At 37.1% G+C, this 16918-nt stretch overlaps 2 long non-coding RNA genes across 2 annotated transcripts; both read right to left on the reverse strand.

Moving 5' to 3' along the window:
- Positions 1–437: 437 nt before the first annotated feature.
- On the reverse strand, positions 438–7598 carry LOC128317343 (uncharacterized). Its single transcript, XR_008300863.1, has 3 exons — positions 6663–7598; positions 5481–6561; positions 438–2104 (listed from the first exon to the last, which is right to left on the reverse strand). It is a non-coding gene; the product is annotated as an uncharacterized LOC128317343 (long non-coding RNA).
- Positions 7599–10205: 2607 nt separating this feature from the next.
- Positions 10206–16679, reverse strand: LOC128317342 (uncharacterized). The gene is made up of 3 exons (XR_008300862.1): positions 16446–16679; positions 13309–13480; positions 10206–10916 (listed from the first exon to the last, which is right to left on the reverse strand). It is a non-coding gene; the product is annotated as an uncharacterized LOC128317342 (long non-coding RNA).
- Positions 16680–16918: the final 239 nt, after the last annotated feature.

Here is a 16918-nt window from a genome sequence, read left to right on the forward strand (position 1 = left end):
AGGAGTGACAAAACGGTTGATTGTAGAAGTACCATTTATCCTGCTGCTCTCTCACGGTCAACCCAATGACCAAACGCTGTAATGTGTTAAGATAAGTTATGATAAAATATTCATAATTTTATTTAAGACTAGATTAATTTGTTCCATTTCAGTCACCTGAAATGTGTTCATAAAATTCTCATTACTCATTCTCATTAAAAAAAACCCTACAATATATACTTCATCATAAGTTTAAGAATATACTATGCAATACAATTTTTTAGTAAATAATATTAAACTAAATTGAGTAAATATCAAATTCATCTTTTTGCACTTTGAAAGATATGTTATTGTTTATTTTGATGAACAGACTTGGATTCAGTAAGAGCACAATCTGATTAATGTCATCTTTTCTGTGGTAGGACATACACACACACACACACGCACACACACACACACACACACACTCTCACAAAGGACTTTACAATCATTATATTTTTGCATTACAGACCACACATGCAGTAGATTCTGTATGAGATGAAAAGGACACATTATTCGCATGCCTAAGGTATGGACATATTTCACTAATAGTGCACAGGAAATAAAGACTTATGGAAAATCAAATGAGGTATGAACCACCATAAGCCCAAAGACAGCTATTCCCTTTGGAAAATCGTATATTTGCTGAAGATAATTCCTCCGGAACATGAAATGTCTCCGCGTACTTGACCCTGCACCATTATCTCCTCTATGCTTGAACTCTCCTTGAACTTAGAATAAGCACTTCACAAGTGGGATATGGTCACCTCTTTTGCATCCAGTTATTCTAGCTCCAATTTTCTGCTTAATACTGCAATTACCTTGATCTACGACTGAAGTCACCCTTTCATGTATTAATATTGGAATCAGCTCATTTATGGAAGAAAGCACCTGACTGTGACCCTTGCTTTTGCTTCTTAATATCCTGATTAATTGGGAAAATAATTAATTGACTTTGCAGGTTGGACATTCCAAGTATATGTCCATTGATGCTTAATTTTTACAGTGTTGGATAAGATGGAATGTTCTGAGACAAGACAATCTCATAATGCTTAGGAATAGAATGCTTTATATTTCATATATTATTATTATTGCGTTGCCACCTCTCAGCTCCAACCTGGTTCGATCCTGAGCTCGGGCTACTGTCTATTTCCCTGAGTCTGTGTGGGTTCTCAGTGACTGGTGTCCCGTCCATGGTGTATTACTGCCTCACGGCGATTGTTCCAGGATAGGCTCTGGATTCACCACAATCCTGATCAGTATAAAGCACTTACTGAAGATGAACGAAATGAATAAATAATAGTTACAAAAAAGTAGATTATTGGATTTGATTAATAGAGATTTTTAAATATGGGTCTCATATTCACACCAGCATGATGCAAACCAATCAGTGCATCTATACTTAGACTGTGAAGTGTGGTGTGAATACAGTGAAACTCCAATTGCTATGCAGTCAAAACTATATATTTACTAATCAACCTCATTCAGACTGACCACTCAGGTGTAACACTACTATGCAGACAGTGACTCCACAGCAGTGGACACTTTACACACTGTACTTAGTCCATACTCAAGAGCACTAGCACACTTATGTTGCATAGTTTGCTTCTTGTTGGTGTGAATATGAGCTTCAAATTTCCACTCATATAAAATGAATTTCTGTGTCACGGTCAGCTGTGTCATAAAGCTATAAATCTGGCAGGCCATATGCTGCCTCTTTAGTCGTGTCCTCCGGCAGCATTTACTACAGAGTGAGACACTTTAATGCTGCATAATAAAATGACACTTGAACTTTATGCAAGAGCATCACAAGGCCTGACTTGACACATTTGTGGGAAATGATAATGATTAAAAGAAAAAAAATTCAACAAAATGAAAGTGTCAAGCAAAGTGCTTAAACTGTCCTTCAGTAGAGGGACTGACAGAGAGAGAGAGAGACAGAGAGAGACACAGAGAGAGAGAGAGAGAGAAAGAGCTTCACCAGGAGATGAAAAAACAGATGGCCACCCTCAGCAAGACATGAGTAGAGGAGATTTGAAAACATCTTGGGCCCCAGCAGCTAGTAGGTTCTGAGTCTGCACAGCTTCTGCAAGGGCAAGCAAAACAACAATGCCACGCTAATGAAGAATGCTTCCATCCAAAAAGATCCATCATAATGGCACAAATAGATAAAGAAATGAATGTATACTGTGCCAAACGTCTAAATGTGCAATCAAGACAGTTAACCATTTATTTATTTATTTTTACCTATAACTGAGTTGAATCATAAATAATTTTTTTTTTGAGATTTGTATCAAAGTTGCACATAACTTTTTAGGTAAAATTTTTTATGTTACTGGAAAGATTTTTTATATGAAATAAAAAAAAAATCAACTGTGTTAGTGTAGTTTTCCTCAAGATTAAATTTAGGAATGTCTGGATTCAACTTTTTGATACACTACCAATATCATGTACGTAACACCTTAACATTAAATTTAAGGTAATAATTCATAATAAAAATTGTTCATAATCAAAAGTTTAAGTGAATCAGATTTTTATAACAGTTGCCTTCTGCCTAAAATCAGTGAGTATTTAAACATTGGTTTCCAACAAAGTTTCTTTTGTGTTAAACTGTTGTCACTGCAAAAAACTTTGCTTTATTAAAAGATAATTTCCCTGATATTTCTATTGACTGTTGGTAAGAACAGATGAATTATTGTACTTCTTATGTCTTAGCTAAATTACATGGTTACAAATAGCTGACATAGCTTTTATTACAACTTAAAAAAACAGGAAATTCAAAGAAATAACTGTCAAAAAACATGAGAAAAGAAAAGAAAAATGGGTATAAAGTTAGAGTGCAGACAATGTTAAGAATTGCCATGCTGTTGTGTGCGACTTTCACCCGACTTTCTACATTTAAGACATTAAAAACACTATGAAAATAATATAAGAAGGCCATCTCTAATTTTGTGCACTCAGCATAAAAGCAAAGGCAATTCATTTATTATGATTTATGCAGAAATTATGCAAACTACACATCTTGTGGGAAGTGCTATCAGGAAGTGTGTTCTAACAGACGGTGAATCTCTGTGTCGCAGGGAGTAACTGAGGTCACCAGAGCACATGCCGCACAAAGCAGTGTCATTATTTACACAAATGAGGATGACCCAAAACTTCAGGGTGAAAAACATCTCAGGCACAGCTGGTACACAGACATAAACAGGCATATAGTTAGACTAAACAGCACCAACATAAAACAACATGAAACACAAGCATGGATTTGTATTAGTATTTTTAGCTTTATTGCTATGTCTACACTTGACCTCATTATCTTCAGTAACCAAAAGGAAACCACTTGGGTCCTTCATTTTCCAAGTCCTCATAACATTTTGTCGAAATATGCATTAGTTCTCATGGGAATCCAGAAAACATTTGGTAACCACATGGAGAGTAAAATGGAGAATGCTTGCAAACAGACAAATGTCATAAATAGCTACAGCCTTGTGCAAAGAAATAGTGCCAGAAAAAATGAATGCCATATTTACTAAATTTGTTAATATAACACTTAATTTGTAGGAAAGTTAGATTACAACAAATCCTTAATAGGGAATTGGAAAATATGTTTTTTTTTCTGGATGGAAAAGCATTTAAAGGTAGCTGCCCTGAAATGTTTAGTATCGCTTTGCTATTTCAGACTGTCTTGTTACAATTATTATTATTTAGTCAAAGAATAGGTGCTCTCTCAACCTGAAAAGTTCATATCAAATCAAAATGTGGTGATTTCATACAGTGGCCTTTAAAAGTATTCATCATCCCTGGACTTTTCCACATTTTGTAGTGTTAAATCCTGGAAGTGAAATGGACTTAATTGAAATTATATGTCAAGATTTTGGGTATAAAAAATATCCCAGACTTTGAACATCCTACACATCAACATTAAATCAATTATTTAAAAAAGAAAACAACAAAAAAAGCAACAAAAAACAGAAAGAAAGCCATCCACCAAGGACAGGTAAGGAGGGGATTAGTCAGAGAAGCAACCAGGAGGCTTAGCAAACAAGTGGAAAATGAGACTAAAATATGTGGGAAATAAATATGTGGAAAAATGTTCTCTGGTCTAATGAGACCAAAACTGAACTTTCTGGCATTGGCACAAAGTGCTACATTTGGGAGTCTCGACACTGATCATCACCCAATGATCGCCTTCTTCACAGTGAAGTATGGTGGTGATCAAGAGTTACCCTTGGCCTCTCAGTTTCTTCTCTGACTAATCCTCTCTTTACCTGGTCACTGACATTTGGTAAACAGCTTCTGCTAGGCAGAGTCATGTTTATGAGATGTACTTTCCATTTTTTAATAATGAATTTAATCACGCTCTGTAGGACTTTCAAAGTTTGTCCTAGTTTTTAAAACATACCCTGACTGATTCTTTTCCAGAACTTTGCCCTGGACTTTGTTTTTTCAAACAAGTAGTTTTCATTTAAAATTTAGAGAAGCAACGTGTAGCTGGGCCTATTTTGGGAACTTGAAGAAAAGGCTCCTGGGAGAAGCTCCATCATAAAACTGGTTGAGAATAGCAAAAGCCAAGAAACCCATCTCTGATGAGGTAGTATTGTATATATTTTCACAGTGATATTTAGGCAGATGGAGTGTGATAAATTAGTAAAACCAATACACTTTGCTGTCCGATCCTCTACTAGATTACTGACACCCTTGAATTATTTATTGAGCTTCTCATCATACTATCAAAACTGCATTTGAACAACAGGTTTATCAGAATTTTAGATGCATGTGTTGCCTTAAGAAAAGAGATATGAATGATTCAAAACTATACTACTGATTTATCCCATTAGAATATTTAACATTTTACTTGGAGGATAATAATTTTCCCACATGAAAACAACAAACTGTGATGTTTGAGAAATCCTTGTATGAACTGATGTGCGAAACATGTATTTTTACATATGTATGTAAATATCACACATGCAAATAAAATATTCATGTGACAGCTATAATATATTCAAATGGTAAAACATATTCTTCTAACAAACTGTTAATGGTTGTTATCTTCTAAAGAATAACACTTGATATTTACTCAGTGTGGTGCTCTATAAGCTACACTTCTATTTCTGAATAATTACGTAATTCTTGATAAATTTGTTTAAGCTTTCAATAACTGATTAAATAATATCAATTCTCAGTTCTGGCTGCAGACTTTTAGACCTCCACTGCACACAAACTGGTGTTTAGATTATGCTGGTAAAAAATAATCAAAGTGAGCATTAGCATTAATAATGAGGCTAAGCTCAGTAGAAAAAAAACAGATGGATTAGATACAGGAGGTCCACATATTGTAGTGGAGTTCAGACCATGTTTTACCAATCAGAATTTTTATCTCCAGGGAAAAGATGAAATTCAGAATCAGCACTAACACAGAGGACCTTGGTTTAACATTTCACTGGAGTCGCATGCCCACTCACCGCCCAAAGCTTGCACTTGGTATCCTGGCAAGCTGCTTGGTTCCACAGACTGATGGTCTCTCCTCAGGCAATACTTGACCATGGATGACACACGCACACACACACACACACACACACACACACACACACACATATTTGCCCATGATTTTATTTATTATAACAAACAGATCAGATGTTGCAACTAATCACTTAAACAGGGCCAGTTCCATGACTGTATAATGAAAATGTGCAGTTGCTTTTTAATATTTTATTTCAAGTCAATTCAATCTTCTCTATTCAATATCAAACAACAAATATTTTACACAACATAAACAATTTACCCCCCCAAAAAAATCCAAACCAAAAAAAACCCCAAACAATTACAAGCTCCATTTGCATGTGATCCCTTGCAATACCACATTTAAAATGCATTGTATCATTCATGACCTCATGCACACACACAAACATTTGTCTCCTTTGCAGTCTGTCTCCTTTCCCGGTCCGTCAGATCTGTGCCTATAAACACCCACTTGTTTTTTTTCATCCTTGTTTTTTTCCCCCCTCTTCTCACAACCAAACTGTTCGAGCCTCTTGCCTGCCAGTCAGTCAAGATGGCCCCCGGCCTTGCAGCCAATCCGGCGGTCTGGCACGAAGCGAAGGATGGCAGGCCAGCTGATCTGCTCCCGACTCCCTTCATCTGCTCTTCTGGAAACTTTTGGGATGAGTGCAAATTTCCGAGAGCTTAATGGTCTACTAGGCCAGAATATTTCGAGGGAGTAGAGGAGAGGAAAAAAAGCCCGTAGTCATCTATGAGCTGGAGAAATCTGTTACTTGATAACCCTGCTACAACTGTCTTGCTTACAAAAAAGACCAATATCAGATCTTTATGGGTGAAACAAAGAGCTGTGGGTGAATGGAGCCTGTTTTTCGGGTCTGGAATGGAAGCTGAAGCTAAACAGCTGAAGGAGATGTTGTTTGTAGTTCCTCTTAGATTTGCCATGGCATCACATGGAGCTGCCTTTGCACATGAATGAGTGTTCATGCTGAGAGCATCCATTCTGTCATTTCATCGTAAGGTGAGCATATGAACATCTTTTAGATGCTAGTTTGAAGATGGAGAAAGGTTCATAAATTGAAAATTAGGACTTACTAGCTCATTAGAAAATAAATGTAATCATTAATAAAACCCCTACTTTCCCTTACCTGGAGAGCAAAAGAAGTGGTCTTATGGGGAGGGTGTAAATAGATTATGATGAACTGCTTGAACCACAGTGTGTGGCGGTAGGAAGGAAAGGACCCAACAGCAGTTTAGGCAACGATTAGGGATGCAGCTGCAGCTGCTGTTAGGTTTAATGCAGTAATTGATAGACTCTATCAGTCACTAGAGGGAACAGAATGAAATCTTAAACTACCATCATTATGGCCTCCTAATTGCTGTATACCATGCAAGGCAGCTTTTCTCTTTTCCATTATAAACTTACACTTATCACACTTATTTGTCAAAACAAGAACAGTTTTCTAAAACATTTATTACAACAACAAAAATTATTAGAATAATACTTAATTCATATTACGGATTATTATAGTGTGGAAAGAAATAGATATAAACACATTCCTCGATCACAAATGCACTGTCTAGGAATCTAAAGCAACAGCTAACTTCTTGACTAGCCTAACTGCTGTGATCTAATCAAATAACTCAACACTCATTGGAAAACTTTTCATCATTCACCAGGTATACCATCTGGGAGTGAAGTATAGAACATGACTGTGTGCTCTGAGTGTGTTTATTAGCACTAATCCCGTATCCACCCCAGTTCCCAACAGAAAAGGTAGAGGCCACTATAGACAGGTCTTTCCTGTGGGATTGTTAGTTGAGTCTGTAGAGCAGATAGGGTTCTTTGAGGTTATTGGTTGAGGGACATGAATGGGCAGGACATGGGCTGAGATTCAAGGCCACCCTGCAACCAGCAGTCCTCCACACAAGAACCTGAATTTAATTGCCTGGGAGCACGAAAGTTGAAGGCAAATAAATCTAGTTGGCTGTACCAGACTTTTCCCTGATAGTATGTGGGGTATTCATGAGCTAATGGGCCTGACAGCCAGTCCAGCATTCTTAAGTGCAGCATACAATTACCTTCTTAAAGCATGTTTATTAGGAATAATTCTGAAATTGGCATTGGTACACCAGGCAGGGTTCAAAATCCCAGTTGTTAAAAAAACACTGAGAGGTAATCTATTCTCATATATAAGAAAAAGGTCAAAACTAAGGAAAGAAAAAACACAATACTTAGGAAATATAGGGGTCACAGCTAGGATAACGTGATAAGGAAATAAGGAACCAAAAATCTGCATGGAAGACCAGGAATCTGGATGGCAGACTGGAAATCTGCATAGAGGACCAGGGGTTTGCCTGACAAAACAGGAGTTTGCCTGTTGACTAGAAATCTGCATGGAGGGACAGGAATCTGCAAGGAGAACTGGGAATCTGCATGGTGTGCCAGGAGTCTGCATGGATGACCAGGAATGTGCAAAGAAGTCTGGAAATCTGTATGAAAGGCTCACAATTTGCATACAGAACCCGGAATCTGCATGAAGGACTGGGAATCTAAATGGAGAACCCAGAATCTACAAGATTAGCAAGACTAGCCATTTGCACAAGAGAACCAGGAATCTAAATGGAGGACTAGCAATCTGCACGGAAGGCCAGAATCTGCATGGTAGAGTGGTAAAAAAAAATTGCATGAAATGGTGCTTCTGTAGTCTCTCTCTCTCTCTCTCTCTCTCTCTCTGTTGTGAATGTCTCTTAGCTCTCTGGCTTCATTTGCCAGCCAAGAGCACTTAGAGTCATTATTGTCCTTCAGCCACGGTTGACTGAACCCCCACCTCATCACTGGTGCACATGGTATTATGTTTTGAGGGTTGTTATGTTTGCTGTTCATGATGCTGACACCATGTCAGCATGGCTTGGGATGTAGTGGAACCATTCTGAGAGGTATAGCATCACAACCTTAAAGCTGACATTCTGATATTCTGCACTTCATAGTCCTCATAGTCATTGTTTCTGTAGTAAAGAGTCAAAACCCCAATAATTGTCACCATCCAATTATTTTACAGACTACACTGTATATTTCTTACCCACCCACATTCTTTGTCTCTGTCCTCAAACCCAATACCTGTTTCAGTTATCAAGCTTTAATGATTATTAACCATGCACACACCCACGTTGGGCAATCGGAAGGTTAATCGACAGGCGACGGCTGTGGAGTCCCATTTATCAGTTTCTATTTATCTCTCCTTGGGAGGTGGCAGGTTTACTGTAAATACCTTCTGTCCCTCTAATTTCCTAATGATGGGGATAATGATGGAGAATGGTGCAGTCATTAGCTGGGACGGGGCTCTGTGCATCACTCTGTCAGCTCTGTCTCTCCCAAGCCCACAATGAGAAGTGATGGAGCCCAGCTGTTCTGAGGACTTAGCCCACAACACACACACACACACACACACACACACACACAAAATGGCAGCATGACCACCAGGAACCTACAGTGAACTAACCAGTCAGGGTGCCCAACAAAAGAGTCCCTAGATAGAGGATTGATGATGGCCCAGAATCTAGGATACACGCCATTAGGCTTTTTCTCACTTTTTAAAAATGCTGTTTTACATTGTGTCCTTTGGGGGATTAAACTCTTAAGACCACTGATGGGCCAAAATTACATACATTTGCATTTATTTTCACCATAATTATGGAAAAATTATTCATAATTCTTTATAATATGCTTTAAGATGGCTAAAAAAAAATTACAAAATTACCCATTCTTGGTAATGGAAAATGTAAATGTAAAAATGTAAATACGTAATATATTCTCATCTTAATACTTTTAGCAATATCTACTATATTAATGGAAACAGAAACACAAAACCACTTTAAGATCCTTCTGATAACATGTGTATGTGTGTGTGTGCATGTGTGTGTATACAGGTGTAATCATATGATGAGGACTGAAACAACCTTTAAGTTAAAATTACTTATGTAATCTTAATAATCTGTAATAAGACTGTAATTAATATATATATATAACAATTGAATTAAGCATTGCTCCAATTTTAGTGATTTTCTTTAAATATAACCTGTGTTTTATACATCCTATTTCATTTGAAAGGTGGACTATGTCCCAGAATCAGTGTTTTCTCTCTCCACCACTGTCTATTTTCTTGTCTTATATTCATTCTGCATTTCCTTCATAATATACAATTGCTTGTTCTGTTACTCTTCATCCCATACAGTTCATGCATCTCTCTTTCCCACATTTCTGCAGCTTTGTCTGTTTTGGCAAGAGGAAAATGTGAATAAAGGACATGAATCTCTCCTGGACTCACTTCCACTTTGTCTCTATAGCCCCCCTCCCCCCTGCCTCCTCTCTCTCCTGTCTATGAGAAACGGTCTTTTGTCTGGCACCCGCTTTAATTGGTAGTCAGCACCACGTGTCCTGCTCTCAGCCTTGCAGAACATGTTACAATTAAAGCTGATAGCGAATTAGCCCTTTTCTTTCCAAAAGATTAATTTGGGAATGTGTCATATCAAGGCAAGGCTTCTTTATCTTGGGCTATCATATAGAATAGAAAGGCAAAAAAATAAATAAATGAATAATTAATTAATTAATTAATTAATTAAGTAATTAGTTAGCTCAAAAGCAAAACATATTCAATTCAATTCAATTCATTTTTATTTGTATAGCGCTTTTTACAAAGGTCATTGTCTCAAAGCAGCTTTACACAAACAATGGACAATGACTGAAGTTGAATAAAATTCTAATTGCTAGACAATCAAATTATATGATTCATATAACTACATAAGCACAGGTCTGTTATATTTCCAGGCAATAAAAGTGCTAATACTAATACATAAATGATTTGAGTACTAATACTAATACATCAAATATTCTAGTACTAAAAATAATACATAAACTGCTCTCATGCTAACACTAACACATAAGTAATTCTAGTGCTAATGCTAAAACATAAACGATTCTAGTGCTAACACTAAACACATAAAAATGTTTGTGCTAACACTAACTAAAAAATGATTCTAGTGCTAACACTAATGCATAAACAGTTCTAGTGCTAACTAATAAATGATTCTTTCTAGGTCCCTAGCTGTGTCAGTCCTCATGCTGAACTTCTCTGTAGGCTAGTTTTCTCGTAACGACTGCTGACACTACAAAGTTGTCACAGTAATGCCTGTTCCCTTCATCACCCCCTTCTCCAAAGGCCTCACACCTGACCGCCACTAGCTACAGATCATCAGCTGACTGCGAGTCCTCGCCTGCTCTCCTGGAAAGACCTTGAGATCTCAGCACCTCCAGCCATGCAGATCAGTAGCTGGCGTGAACTTGTCAGAGCAGTAACAAGATCCTGTGTGACTGAGCATCACTGGAGATGTCAGGCCTGGAGCTAGAGGAGAATGAAACTGTCTGGATTAGCTCTGGTAACTGAGGCAGATCTGCCTCTACCTAACTACCTCAACTTACTTGCCTCAACTTAGGACTGAGAATTATAGCACAGACAACAACCAAGAAAGAACAATCACACTTTCTAGTTTCTAGACTTGCAAGAGAAAAGTAAAAACAATTGCATTCATTGCAATGTTTTTTTTCCTTTCCTTGAAAATTTAGAAACATTTATAGGAAACGGTTTCTAGATATTAACCTGGTAAATGCGTAGTACAAACTTTAAAGTGTACTTATGTAATTACCAAGATATTTTATACTTAAATATCAGGCAAACATTTTTTTAACTAAACTGAAATGTATTACAGATTCAAAGTATTAAGAAGAAAAAGCATATAATATACTGTATAATTGGAAAGTTATTTGGAGTACTATAATAAATTTTACTGGAAATTGTTCTGCAAGTTATACAGATAGATAAAAGAAATCTGTCAATATTACTTCAAACTTTCATTTACTTAGCTGGGAGTTGTTATGCATTTTGTTAAATCAAAAAATAATCTTCAAATATCTTCAAAAATTGGAATAAGCTCCACTAAGCTTGTTAGGTTACTCTAGGCCATGCTTGTTACTGTAGGTGTTGAGGTTTCTATAGTATGTACTTGTCTATTATCACAAAATTGAAGTGAACCTGGGTTTTTAGAAATAAGTGATTCTTACTAAAGTTATATTTTGTCTTTAGCTTGTCCTCTAAGAAAAATATGATTTTTTTGTAGATCATTTTGTGTTTGGTGAGTAAGTGTAGTAAGTATAGTATGTTTACACTATTAGTTACACTGTATTATCTATACTACATTTTAAACAATACAGTGTAACTAATAAGTAGTTTTACTAAGTTCAGTGTTTTGAACTAAAATGTTCAATAAAACTGAGGTAAAAGCCACAATTGTTACCATTTTGATATGTGGTTCATGGTACTTTCTTTGTTCTTAATTATTACTATTATGAGTATTACTATTATAGCATGTTTCTACTTAGCATGTAACTCAACAGAGTTTTCCAATTATGCAGTATTTTATGTCGTTTCTTCTTAATGCTAAGTATCCGTCTGACATTTCAATGAAATTTTGTTCAACTGTCTTCATAGTTAACATCTTTTTACACCAAAATGGTAAACTTTGTTACTTGATTAAAAAGTAGAACTTGTATGAAATTTACGTGTACTTTAGTTAAAATCTAAAAATTGTAGAAAACATTTGGAATAATCCACAAGTCAGATATTCAACAGGAAGTATCATCATCATTAATTTCTGAAGATCTTGAGAAAGCAAAAAGTATATCATTTTTTCCAATGATGTCGTGATTTTATCTGACAAGATCACTTTGAACATACTCAAATATAGAACTCAAAATATAGATTGAGAAGAAATTTTTCATTAGAAAAATAATTTCAAGTAAATCATTAGAATGTCATTAGAATGTCTTTATGGATGCTATTTGGATGCTATTTAAACACATTTTGTGTTTTTGCTAATTCTGTGCAAAGAAAATTCAACCCTGTTACTTTCAACCCTGTTACTCATTTAAGGAAAAAAATGCAGCCATTTTCCTCAAAGAAAGCCTGTAAAAAATGAGATACTGCTGTCTGAAAACATTTTTTATAAGACTGGGAGATAAGATGTGAAAGGCTGAGAATAAAAAGCTGTATGGCTGTACAGCTTTGTCAGATTGCAATTGATTTCACTCAAAATGATGACTTAGATTTGTAATGGAACATATTTAATGGCACACAATATAATGAGCTTGCATGCGCAAACTGCTCGCTTCAAGCTCTGATGGCTTCATTGAAAATACGTGCTTGGAAAACTTCACTGTTGATGATGCTTATTGAAATCTAATTGTATTTTTGCTCACTACAGATGTCCTATGAGATGTCAAAGAGTTTTGATGGAATGAACATTGCAGGTGCATGCTGATCCTTCTTCAGTCTCTTCTATTTTGTCTCCGGTTTTCCATATTTTGCACATCAGTTACAAAATATAATCAGCCTTCTGAAACACTATACACTTCACTGATGATGGGCGCGGAGAACATTTTTAAAATTGTGCTTGCTCGTGTCCAGTAGACCTTATCAGGGGCTTATTGTTGAATTGTTGAAGTCAAAATGTCTTGAGAAAAAAAAGATGTGCAGATGATTTTCATAGTTGCAATCTGAATCTGACTATAGTTCATATTTGTTTGTTTTTATTTTATGAATCAAATTATACTGTTACGCACAACAGAATATCCCAGGAATCACTCAGTTGGCTATATTGATTTCCAGGCTATTAAAACAGTCATGGTTCATAAATTCTATAAAATGCCTCAAATATTAGGAAACTGTACATGAACTGTACCTTAAAATAGGGCTCTTATCCAGGTCAGGAGCCTGCCTACTTTTAGGGTTGGTAAACTGGGTGGGTTGCCAAGGGCTGGATTTTACTGGCAAAGATCCAGTAAGGATTGGTGGGATGAGGTTGGCTGGTTGTCAACTCACTTGTTTTCTCTCTCCTTTAGCTGCAAATGATCCTAAAACCACATGACATTGCTCTAAAAAAGGTACTCACTTACATTACATATCATTAAAAATAAGTAACTAACAAATAATTGATGTTAAGCCAGTTTGAGACTGCGATCTGGTAAGATTATTACTTGTCACACTGTACAAGCTGATCCGAATAAAATTCTATATCAGATTGCATTATAATGTGTTCTCCATGCCAGATTATTTGATGAAGATTTTCTAATGATAGACCTACAATTAAAGAAAATTACTTCATTCTACTTACATCAATACTCAATATGTGTGGTTAGATAAACAGAAACATTCTTCACAGTGAGCGTGAGGAGGTAAGGGTATTTTTTCTGTCCATTAGCATGTTTCGTTTATGTTTCGCTATTGCCTCTACCGTATATGTAACTGTCCTGTGAGTTTCGTGTCATCCTATGGAATCCTCCTATTGGGGGTCTATAGCAAGTCTGTTGGGGGTCTATAGTATATAGGTCCTATAGCAGTGGTCACATTCTGAGGCTTTAAAATAGATTTTTAACATTACTAGAATGTTGTCGTTGGCTGTCTTTGTTTGCATTGGCACTAATGAGCATGTCACATTATGCGATTTAAGACTGCAGATCTCAACTCATGATTAAAGAATACTTTTTAGGATGCATGATTTTTTTTGCAATAGCAAAAATATGGACATAAATTCGTACAGGGTAAACCCAGCTTAAGTCTCTTCACAGGTATTTGGACAACCTACAATTTGCACAGCTCAATTTAAAAAAGTTGTACAAATGTTAGGGCTAGGGTTAGCAATTTCTGTTATATCTTCATTAATAAATACAAAATACAATCTAATTGGATAATGTGTACTGTACAAATCATTATCTGTGATTGATCCAGTATCATGTGATCACATAATAACTTAGTAGACAAAACTTTTTTTCTTTTATTCTGTACTGTTTTCATCAACCATCACAAGACAGAGGGCTAGAAGGCACAGGTTCCATAGATTAAGGCAGGGGAGTTCTCTTGACCTTTTTGTTGAAATGCCACACTGTTTAAAGCCCACAAGCATAATTAGACATGATAGTCAACTCATGCAGGCTGATCAGACAACCGATTGCAGGCGTTCATTAGCTGACTTTTGGATATCGGGGGCATTACAGGCTAATGATGGCAAATGCTGAGGAATGAGTAACATTGTTTTTCATTCTTCACTGCGTTTTTCCACCCCATCACTTGCACAACTGTTGCTTGTGCTGAACACAACATCGTTAATGAGGGGATGTTGACACTGGGTCCAGTTAGTTGTCGTCAGGAAAATTAAGCTCTCTCCAGGCTAACGTGGCTCACAATTTGCTCTGACATTTAGCCACTAGCTCCGTACTGAATTGGACAAACGAACAAAAGCAGAAGCCCCCCACCAAAAAAAAATATCCACAAATCATTTCCAATTAAACGAGGTATCAAACAGTGAATATCCTAGCAGGAGATTTTACGGGCTGTGCACGGCAAAAGGTCAAGCTTCAACTGTACAGGGCACAGGCAAAGACCTGATTATGGCTAATGAGCTCTTTCCTTTAGACAAAATTAGCTGCATTACACAAAGGCCCTACTCCCTGCTAGTCATGGCAAAGTTCATAACATTTGTGGACAGATATAAGAGAATGGGTGATCCAGTTTTTCAGTCAAACTTGGCTTTGATATGTCATGGTTTGATCTGAGAAAAGGATCTGAAAGATGTTCTTTTGAATTGATAGAGATGATCCAATTTGTTGAATTCATTAAAATGTTTAGAATAAATAACTATGAATAACTGATTCACACCATTACAACTTCTACAATGATATAATGAATGTGGCTTTGTCATTCTTAATATCTAAAATTCTATATCAATAGGTTTTTACTATTATGTAATAATTTGAAACACTTGAATTTCTTATGTTTTCGGCATAAGTGACATTTCCCATTTTCCCAATTTTTTTTTAATCAACATTAGTCTTCACTGGAGCTACAGTGCAAACACGTTCAAATCTTGGAGAAAATGTTGTAGTGCCCTTTTAACCAGAGTGGATTTTGAGCGGGGGGAAGCAGCTGTGTCCTTGCTCCCTAGATGCACGCATGTGGTCCTGTATTTGTAAGTGTTTATGGAGGAGAGCAGCCGAGATTGTCTGTGACAGCAGCGAAATGAGGCTAACAAACAGCCTAATGGGAGCGAGGCAGGCACGCGTCCGAGTTCCCACTGAGAGACGCTATATGTGCCCTTCCTGCTGCAATAATCCACTTAATGGGAGTCGGTATACTTAGCTGCACATTGCCATTGAGGCCGGTTCAAATGTAGAACGGCAGACAGCCAGAAACAGGATCCACTCAGTGCCAATAGGGCAAAAGGAAGCAATTTATCTATTAGAAATAGCAAACACAAAAAAGCATATTTAATTAATATGGAATTTGGCTCAGCTCTCGCTTCTGGATGACACAGAGACCATTTACAATTTATGCCTCCTGCCCTTATGGCATCTGGATGCGACACGAGCCCACTTGCTTTCTGCAAATAAGCTCCAAAAGTGATTTAAGACGTGTCTCACAGTTGCTTCTCCAACTCTGACTCAAGTCCAGTTTTGAGCTTTTTCATTACGCTGCAGGAATCTTTGCTAGAGGCCAGAAATACACACAGGAGCCAAGACGACAGCCTCTACAGCAACTGTGCTAATACTTGCTCACCAAAGGAGCTTCAATTACTTCCCAGTTTAGACTGGCAAATGCCAGGCCAACTCACAGGATTAATTCACAGTAGAGAGATATTACTGGCAGGGATTTTAGGTGCTGAGGTGAGTCTAATTTTTTTTTTTTTTTTGCCACCCCATAATAATGAATCTCATAATGAACCTAAGGATGGCGTCACCTGACTGTGCCACACAATAAGCACTTGAACTGGCTCAACATCATGCGTGGAAGATGAACACCGTGAGGACGTTCTGGAAGAGACACCTTTTGATTTTGGAAGGCCCCTCTCTCACTATCCCTATTTCTGTCCCTCCTCCTTCCTCTCTCTCTCTCTCTCTCTCTCTCATTCCTGGCAGGCTGGGCAGCCATAAGGTGGGGTGGTGCCTGAGGATAATGGCAGCAGAAGGCGAAGGAAGCAGACAGCTGGCGAACGCTGCCCCAATATGTTTCCATGAAAGAGGCGAGGAAATTTCAGAAGACGAGATGCGTACCCGGACGACACGCTCAGCGGTGAAAAGAGAAAGATTAAAAAAATAAAATTAGTTAACATCTTGCCCGTTTCACCCCACGATGCACATTTTGGCATGCAAAAACTGATTGCAGAGCCCATCTACATTACAAAAAAAAAGATTGGGGAAAAACGTACAGTTAATGAGGAGAAATCATGTATCGCCTACTGCAGCTAATTCGGCTAACACAGATGTGGTCCAGAATTATTTAACCCCCTCTCTAGAAAT

The sequence above is a fragment of the Pangasianodon hypophthalmus genome, chromosome 24, assembly GCF_027358585.1.
Source record: "Pangasianodon hypophthalmus isolate fPanHyp1 chromosome 24, fPanHyp1.pri, whole genome shotgun sequence".
NCBI lineage: Eukaryota > Metazoa > Chordata > Actinopteri > Siluriformes > Pangasiidae > Pangasianodon > Pangasianodon hypophthalmus.